Source organism: Triticum aestivum, chromosome 6B (assembly GCF_018294505.1).
Source record: "Triticum aestivum cultivar Chinese Spring chromosome 6B, IWGSC CS RefSeq v2.1, whole genome shotgun sequence".
NCBI lineage: Eukaryota > Viridiplantae > Streptophyta > Magnoliopsida > Poales > Poaceae > Triticum > Triticum aestivum.
This window is the reverse complement of record NC_057810.1, coordinates 102695813-102705832: the sequence shown is the minus strand read 5'-3', so window position 1 is coordinate 102705832 and position 10020 is coordinate 102695813.

Below are 10020 nucleotides of genomic sequence, written 5' to 3'. Positions count from 1 at the left end.
CACATTTTAGATTACAAGAGCATGGTAGCACACAAGTTTATTGTTGACAACGAAGATAGGATGCTCTTGTATCAAGTTAGATTCAATAAGAAACACTTTGAGATTATTATTTTGCCGGCGCCTTTGTTGTTTGATTTGCTTCCAGAAAATTTTCTCGTCACACTAGAAGCGGTGAACAATCATCAAGCCCAGGCTTTTACTCCGGAACCTGAACCTGAGTCGGAACTTGAACTGGACCCTTATCGTGCATCATCTGTCAAGTGGGATCCGGAGATGACCAGCCAGTGGTATCCTGATTACACCTCCCATTACACCGGGGAGAGTAGCGGCGGTCCTTGGTATTAGACCAACTTAGGCCAAAAGCCTAATCTTGGGGGAGTACGTATTTCTCACCGACTTTACATTCATGTTCACACACTAGTCGTCGGTGCTCATACTCTTTCGTTGTATTATCCATGCTAGTTTAAATTCCCTTTTCTAGCTTTCTTCTTGTGTGTTAGATAAACGTTGAGAAAAAACAAAAAAATTAGTTAGTTTAATTTCCATGCTTGTAGTAGAAATTAAAATGAAAATCCAAAAATATTTCTAGTTCTTCTTACTTGTTGGGAGCTTTCCCGTGTAAATAGTTTTATTTTCTTTTCTTTCCTTTAGGGGTCGAGAAGACCATATTGAAAATGTTTAGTGGCTCTCATATGCATGATTGTTTATTTAACTTAGAGCCCATATTACTTGTCTTCTCTTTTGAGTTGAATGCTTGCAGATTCCAGCTTAGTCCAATGCATGTGCACTCTTATTATTATACACATCGTTCGGTCATGCAAGTGAAAGGCAATAATGACGATATATGATGGACTTATTGGGATGAGAAAAGCTGGTATGAACTCGACCTCTCTTGTTTTTGTAAATATGATGAGTTCATCATTTCTGAGGCAGCTTATTATGAAGTAAACATATTTGCAATGACATTTAGAGATTATAGTTTCTTGTGCCATGCTTGATTAGCTATGAGTTATAATGGTTTACCTTGCGTGCCAACATGCTATTAGAATTGTTATGATGTGGTATGATGAGATGGTATACTCCTGTGAATAAATTGAGTGACTCGACTTGGCACATCTTCATGCATGTCGTTGAATCAAATCAACATAGCCTTCACGATATTTATGTTCATGGTGGATTATATCCTACTCATGCTTGTATTCAGTGTGAATTAATTTTAATGCATGTTCACGACTGTTTTCGCTCTCTCAGTTGGTCGCTTCCCAGTCTTTTGCTAGCCTTCACCTGTACTAAGCCGGAATACTGCTTGTGCATCCAAACTCCTTAAACCCCAAAGTTGTTCCATATGAGTCCACTATACCTTCCTATATGCAGTATTTACCTGTCGTTCCAAGTAAATTTGTATGTTCCAAACTCCAAACCTTCAAATGAAACTCTGTTTTGTATGCTCGAGCAGCTCATGTTACAACTAGGGCTGCCTATATCTTCCATGCTAGGTGGATTATTCTCACGAGGAGTGGACTCCGCTCCTCATTCACAAGAAAGGGTCGGTAACCGGGATGCCCAGTCCCATGATCCAAAAAGATCAAAGCAAATCAAAATAATTGAACAAAACTCCCCTAGGGCTGTTGTTAGCTGGAGGCACTCGTCGTTTCGAGCAAGCCATGGATTAATGCTTGTTGGTGGTTGGGGGAGTATAACCCTTTACCATTCTGTTTGGGAACTGCCTATAGTGCATGTAGTATGGAAGATACAACCATCTCATAGTTGTTGTGTTGACGGCGAAAGTATGCCGCTCAAAATGTTATTCAATCTCTATTTTAAAATCGAGCTATTGCACCTCTACAAATCCCTCCTTCCCTCTGCGACGGGCCTATTTATTTACTTTTATGTTGAGTCATCACCCTTCTTATTAAAAAGCACCCACTGGAGAGCACACTGTCATTTGCATTCATTACTATTGGTTTATATTGGGTATGACTTGACTGGATCTCTTTTACCATGAATTACAATGTTTAGTCAGTCCTTGATCTTTAAAGGTGCTCTGCATTTATGTTTTGTGGTCCCAGAAAGGGCTAGCGAGATACCACTTTGTTATATCATGTTATGATTGTTTTGAGAAAGTGTTGTCATCCGAGTTTTATTATTATGGCTCACTAGCTGATTATGCTATTGATATGAGTAATTTTGAGACCCAAGTGTTATTGTGAGTATGGTTAGTTCATAATATTTGCTGAAACTTCAATGCTGGCTTTTCATGTTTACAACAACAAGAGCAAACAGAGTTTGTAAAAGTTTTTCTTTATCACTTTCAGTTTATCAACTGAATTGCTTGAGGACAAGCAAAGGTTTAAGCTTGGGGGAGTTGATCCGTCTCCAACGTATCTACTTTTCCAAACACTCTTGCCCTTGTTTTGGACTCTAACTTGCATGATTTGAATAAAACTAACCCGGACTGACATTGTTTTCAGCAGAACTGCCATGATGTTGTTTTATGTGTAGAAAAGAGAAGTTCTCGGAATGTCCTGAAAATCCACTAAGGCACCTTTTGGAATTAATAAGAATTTCTGGGCGAAAGAAATACACCAGGGGGCCCAGGGCCTGTCCACGAGACAGGGGGGCGCCCCCCCTGTAGGGCGCGCCCCCCTATATCGTGGGCCCCCTGGACCTCCACCGACCTCAACTCCAACTCCATATATTCCGTCTCGCGGAGAAAAAAATCAGAGAGAAAGTTTCATCGTGTTTTATGACAGGAAGCCACCGCCAAGCCCTAATCTCTCTCGGGAGGGCTGATCTGGAGTCCGTTCAGGGCTCCGGAGAGGGGGATTCGTCGCTGACGTCATCATCAACCATCCTCCATCACCAATTTCATGATGCTCACCGCCGTGAGTGAGTAATTCCATCGTAGTCTTGCTGGACGGTGATGGGTTGGATGAGATTTACCATGTAATCAAGTTAGTTTTGTTAGGGTTTGATCCCTACTATCCACTATGTTCTGAGATTGATGTTGTTATGACTTTGCTATGCTTAATGCTTGTCACTAGGGCCCGAGTGCCATGATTTCAGATCTGAACCTATGATTTTTTCATGAATATATGTGTGTTCTTGATCCTATCTTGCAAGTCTATAGTCACCTATTATGTGTTATGATCCGACAACCCCGAAGTGACAATAATCGGGATACTTCTCGGTGATGACCGTAGTTTGAGGAGTTCATGTATTCACTATGTGTTAATGCTTTGGTCCGGTTCTCTATTAAAAGGAGGCCTTAATATCCCTTAGTTTCTGCTAGGACCCCGCTGCCATGGGAGGGTAGGACAAAAGATGTCATGCAAGTTCTTTTCTATAAGCACGTATGACTATTTACGGAATACATGCCTACATTACATTGATGAACTGGAGCTAGTTCTGTGTCACCCTATGTTATAGCTATTACACGAGGAATCGCATCCGGCATAATTATCCATCACTGATCCATTGCCTATGAGCTTTTCATATATTATTCTCTGCTTATTTACTTTTCCGTTACTGCTATTACAACTGCTACAAAAACCCAAAAACATTTGTCTTTACTTTTGCCACTATTACCATTATTATCATACTACTTTGCTACTAAATATCGTGTGGCAGATACTAAGTTATCCAGGTGTAGTTGAATTGACAACTCAACTGCTAATACTCAAGAATATTCTTTGGCTCCCCTTGTGTCGAATCAATAAATTTGGGTTGTACTTCACCCTCGAAAGTTGTTGCGATCCCCTACACTTGTGGGTTATCATAACCCAGCAGAGGGTTTTCATCAGTAGGAGCGGTGTTCTGATAGTAGAACCGTGTTTGACTCCAGTCTTTAGTGTGGCTGTGATGTTTGGCATGAGGAAAATCGGCTTCTTTCTTCTTCTGAATCGATACTCCGACAAGCTCAGTATTGGGACCGTCAGACAATTCAGTTTGGCGGTTTAAGTGAAAGAAGTCCCGGAAGAGCTCAACAGTTGGTTCTTCTTGAAGGTAAACTTCACAGAACACTTGAAAATTGCATATGTTGGACAGAGAGTTTGGTCCAATATCTTGAGGATGGAGTTGGAAGCTAGCAAGTACATCCCGGAAAAACTTTGATCCGGGAGGTTCAGGAGGGCACTCAGGGCCAGGGACTCGCCAATGAAGGACATCCTTCTTGGCCAAAGCACCAGTTAGAACATATCCATTGAGTTGCGTTTCTGTGATCCGGGAAGGAACCCAGTTGCAAGAGGCGAATTGTTTGGCCATTTCGGAAGACAAACTGTAAAAGAGGTGCAAAAGCCGGTTTACATTTCAAGATTGATGTGCACAAACCAGTGTTAAATCGGGGGATTTAATAAAGGCATATATTCAAGTTAAACCGGATACTCCTACTCAAGTCAAGATGGCGGTTTAAGTGAGGGCTAATGGTACCAGGTGGATTATGATTTTCGACAAAGTTAAACTGCCTATATTGGAAGTAGCAGAGCTGAAATTCGTTAAGTGCTGAGGAAACAGGTTTCACAAGATGGTATTATAATTTTGGATCTACCGTGGCCTAGTAAAGAAAATTTTCTGAACCCTAAAATGGCGACAGCAAAATAAAAAGGATCCAGATGGATTTGTTCGTGGTTCTAAAGATACTACGATGAGGCAAAACAAGATTGTAGTTGTGGCCGCAGGAGGAAAAAGTTAGGTTGGTCTGGATTCAACAAGACAGTAAAAAATAAGGGCAAAGTAATAAAGCTCGGACGAACACTGATGAACACAGCCAAGTACCGAAAACCTAATGCAGATATAGGGTTGAGGGAGAAAGGCTTACCGGATTATCAGGAGCGATGGAGGAGAGCCGTGGATCTCTGGTGCGTTCAGGTTGATGTAGCGGCCAGGGATGAGGCAGAGCTTCGAGGTCGACGGCGGCGGCGGAGCAGTCAGGCTTAAGCGATGAGAGGAAGAAGAAGAAGCGCGGAATGGGAAAAGTGAAAGACCCCGGAGCCTATTTATAAGGCAAATGGATAAACGGTAGGCGCGAGAATCACGGAGGCTGAAGCGGCGAGAGGGGGCGCAACTGTCGCCTCGATCTTCGGGAATTAATTAAATGAAAGGAATCTTTATTATCTTTTTATACAGAGAGGACGTCATGACAATTCACTGCTGTATTCAGAAGATGACGTCATGGCGGTTTACCAAAGTTTACAGGGAGAAGACATCATGGCGGTTTACGAGAATCGTAAGAAGATGTGCACGGAATTTTTATAAGTATTGAAGATTGACATGAACAGATTCAAATCAATCTAGGGCCTAATGTGGAGGATATAACTACTGAGTATAAACCGCCCAGGAGGGGCCGGTTCACACTCAACTATATTGAAGCCCATGAAGACAAAGAAGATGGCGCTTTACTGATAAAGCTTAGAGGCCCAAAGCCCAAAGGCGGATTAGGGCCCATAATGTAAACCGCCATAGTTGTATAACTTTTATTGTAAATTAGGGAAAAGGGAGACACCGAGCCGGACGCTTGTATGAGCCGGACTCGGGACTCTGTAAACCGGCCAAGCGTCAACCTGTGTAGATAAAGGGACGACCCGGCAGCAGTTCAGGGGCAAGAAACAACTCGAGACTCGGGCAAAGCGTATTCGCTCCCTGGTCATCGAAACCCAAGCAATTCCATCACAACTAGACATAGGATTTCACCTTCATCGTAAGGGGCCAAACTAGTATAAAACTCTCGTGTACCTTGTTTGGTTTAACGCCTTCAAGCTAATCTTGTTGCGATGGCTCCACAACTAAGTCCTTCCATTAGGACATCTGACGTGATATTTCCACGACAGTTGGCGCCCACCGTGGGGCTATCGCATGATGGTTTTGAGTTCTTGCAGGGCAGCTTTGAAGGACTCAAAGGGTACGTGATAACCCACAAGTGTAGGGGATCGCAACAGTTTTCGATAAGTAAGAGTGTCGAACCCAACGAGGAGCTAAAGGTAGAATAAATATTCCCTCAAGTTCTATCGACCACCGATACAACTCTACGCATGCTTGACATTCGCTTTACCTAGAACAAGAATGAAACTAGAAGTACTTTGTAGGTGTGATATGATAGGTTTGCAAGATAATAAAGAGCACGTAAATAAAAGCTAGGGGTTGTTTAAATAAAAAAGCAAAAAAGTAAATAAAGTGAGTGTGGAAAAGAGGTGGTAGGAGTTATGAAAGTGTCCCTAAGCAATTGACTATGTTACTAGACCGATAGCAAGTTTTATGTGGGAGAGGCATAAGCTAACATACTTTATCTTCTTGGATCATATGCACTTATGATTGGAACTCTAGCAAGTGTCTGCAACTACTAAAGATTCATTAAGGTAAACCCCAACCATAGCATTAAAGCATCAAGTCCCCTTTTACACCATACGCAATAATCCCCTTACTAGGGTTTATGCTTCTGTCACTCAAGCAACCCACTATAAGCGAATCATGAACATATTGCAACACCCTACAGTGGTACTCCCTCACGCTTGCGCGACACGGAGGGCACAATAGTACAGCTACATAACCACAAGCAAATTAAACCAATCATAGCAATTCATCAATCACCGGTAGGACAACAAAAATCTACTCAGACATCATAGGATGGCAACACATCATTGGATAATAATATGAAGCATAACGCACCATGTTCAAGTAGAGGGTACAGCGGGATGCGGGAGAGTGGACCGCTGCATATAGAAGGGGGAAGGTGATGGAGATGTTGGTGAAGATGACGACAGTGTTGGTGAAGATCGCGGTAATGATGATGGCCCCCGGTAGTGCTCCGGCGCCACCGGAAGAAAGGGGGAGAGAGGCCCCCTTCTTCTTCTTCTTCCTTGACCTCCTCCCTAGATGGAAGAAGGGTTTCCCCTCTGGTCCTTGGCTCCCATGGCTAGGAAGGGGCGAGATCCCCTCCAAGATTGGATCTATCTCTCTGTTTCTGCGTTCTCTGATTCTGCCCCTTCACCGTTTCCTTTATATCTGGAGAGCCGTAACTCTGATTGGGGTGAATATTTCGCCCAGATTTTTCTCGTAAAATTAGCTTTCTTGCAGCAAAAGAAGAGCGTCAACCGTCTTACGGGTGGCCGATGAGAGTCCAGGGTGCGCCCAGGCGGGAGGGGCGCCCCATGTCTCGTGGCCACCCCGGACACCGTTTTGCGTTGATTCTTCCTCCGGAAAATCCCAAATATTCCAAAATAATTCCCCGTCCGTTTTTATCCCGTTTGGACTCCGTTTGATATTGGTTTTCTGCGAAACATAAAACATGCAACAAAGAGGAACTGGCACTGGGCACTGGATCAATATGTTAGTCCCAGAAACAGTATAAAAAGTTGCCAAAAGTATATGAAAGCTGAAGAATATTGGCATGGAACAATCAAAAATTATAGATACGACGGAGACGTATCAGTACGCGGTTGGCCGGATGACCAAGAGTCGCCACGGCAAACTCTACATTGACGATGCAGGATGGGGCCCCGAGGCCAGCTCAATCAAGTACGGGTACCGGGTCCCCTTTGGCGGAATTCACGTTTTCATCGGCAAGATCGGCGAACCGGGCCCTGAGCCAGACATCTTCACCGACCTTGTCGAGACGGCTCAGCGTGCGAGTCCTGCCAGGTTTAGTCTGCCATGAAGCATGCGTTCGTGGGATTCATCCATGGTGCGGGATCTAAACTGGTGTCCGATGGTGAGACGGCCATCTACTCAGATGGCGAGTCGTCCACTGGTGAAAGCGAGTCATTGTACTAATTGCAAGACGGCTGGATTGGGGGCTATTCCGATGGCAACAGTATTTCGGACCCTTTTGAACCGCCAAATCGGGTTGCAGTCTTCATGGCCGGAACGCAGCCCACCTTGCAGTCTTCATCCACAACAGCAATGACGTCTGGGTCAGCAGCCGCGACAAGAGGCCCTGCACGCCAGCTGGCTCAAGTTCTTTCCGGTTTGTTGGATGCCTGGGCGACCTTGTTAACCACGGCAGTCACTCGAGAGACACAGGATCGGCATAATGTGGAGGTTACCAAGCTAAAGGACCAAATAACACAAGCCAAGGAGGACCTGGCAGCTGAGGAAGCCAGGATGGCTAAAGAATGGGCCGCTTTAGATGCCCAATCACAACAGATCCAGGCTCAGAATTACTGGCTTATATTGGATCAGAACACGTCAAATGAAGTGCTACGGAGGAAGTACCGGTCTCGTCTGCCGCCGGTCTACGAAGGACTGAATCTCTTCTATACACCGGGGGCTGGGCCAAGTAATCCGGTAATAGTAAACCGGACCGAGGCACCTAGGGCAGCTCCGGATAAACCACGGATAACCAACCCGCCTCGACGGAAGGATAACCTGCCGCAATACATATCAACACCATCGGGTCATTTTTCTAGCCCTTTGGATAACATGAACATTGCGGCATCGCGCCTGGCAGCTATTCCGATGGAGGGTGATTCACTGGCGGCGGTTGAGACGCGACGGGCCAGGGATCTTCTTCAAACCGCCATTGTGCAGCAGCAGGGTTATTCTTATAGCCGAGACAGAATCCATTCAACCCCCCGTCCGAGCAAAAGTTATAGCAGGCACATAGATGAACCAGAGGTGTCCAGCAGTGCGCGGCGCCGTAATGCCCCTCAAGGGCCCAATCCGGCACGCGGTGAGGCAAATGCTCAGGACGTGGTGGATAATGGCAGAGCAAGAAGGGAGGCCGCATTAGCAGCACAATATGCAGGTCATCATCAACCCGCCCCGGTTCAGCTAGCGGCGTCGGTAGAGTGAGGTACCGGGCTTGCCTTCAGCTCCTGGGGAGTGCCGTGTCTCATTCCAGCTCTCCGTAATATGCGACTGCCCAAGGATTTCAAGGGTCCATGTAAAGTGCCTAATTATACCGCCAATCAACGTCCCGAGGCGTGGGTTGAAAGTTATAAGATGGCGATGCAGATGCTGGATGTGGATGAAGCGGCATGTGCAAAATACTTCACCATGATGTTGGAAGGGACAACCCGTACTTGGTTAAAGAACCTGCCCGCCAACTCCATCGGATCATGGGACCAATTGAAGGCACGGTTTATAGCGAACTTCAAGGATACATGCAAACAACCTATGTCCATTGTGGATCTAGATGCCTATGTTCAAGGAGAAAACGAGTCAACAACTCATTGGGTGCGCTGGGTTTCAGAGGTCTTGCATTCGTCGGACCACATTAACCCTGGCTCGGCGATCATAACATTGGAGCGTAATTGCCGGTTTAAGTCACTGAAGATGAAGTTGGGACAGCTCAAGCGCCACTGCAATGACATGGGAACACTTATGGCGGCCTTGGTTAAGTATGCCGATTCTGACAATACCAAGGATCCCGATTCTGAAGAGGAGAAACCGGAGATGGGAAAGAAGAATGGCGGTGCAAAGGGACAGCAGCACAACCAAGGGAGCCATGGGAATAATGGTAAGCGCAAAGCAAATAATTAGGATTTTGTGGCTAACACCAATATGCAGCGTCGTAAAGGTAAACCACCCCAGCGCCGTGGAGGTATGAATCTAGAGCGTCTGTTAAACCAGCCCTGCCCAAAGCACGGGACCGAGGAGGTTCCAGCAACTCATCTCTGGAAGGATTGTTTCATTATGAAGGAGTTCAAAAACTCTGATCTCTTCCAGTATGATCAGGGTCCGTCGGGCGGTTCAGGTCCACGTTTTCACGGTGGCGGTGGTTCAAACTCTGGATTTCAGAATAATCAGGGCAATCAGAACAACCAACGGGAATCAGCAGCAATAAGGTTTTCAGAGTCACCCAAAGCAGTTGAATGGCGGGCAGTATCATGTTTCCACCACTAGCTTGTGTAAGCGCGATCAGAAGCTTCACAAGAGGGCAGTTAATGCTGTTGAACCAGCAGTACCCCGTTACTTATATTGGTCCGAGCAGCCCATTGTGTGGAGCAGAGAGGATCATCCGCCCCGGGTTGACAAGCTGTGTCATCTGGACTTAGTGGTGGCGCCTCAGATAGGAGGTTATAAATT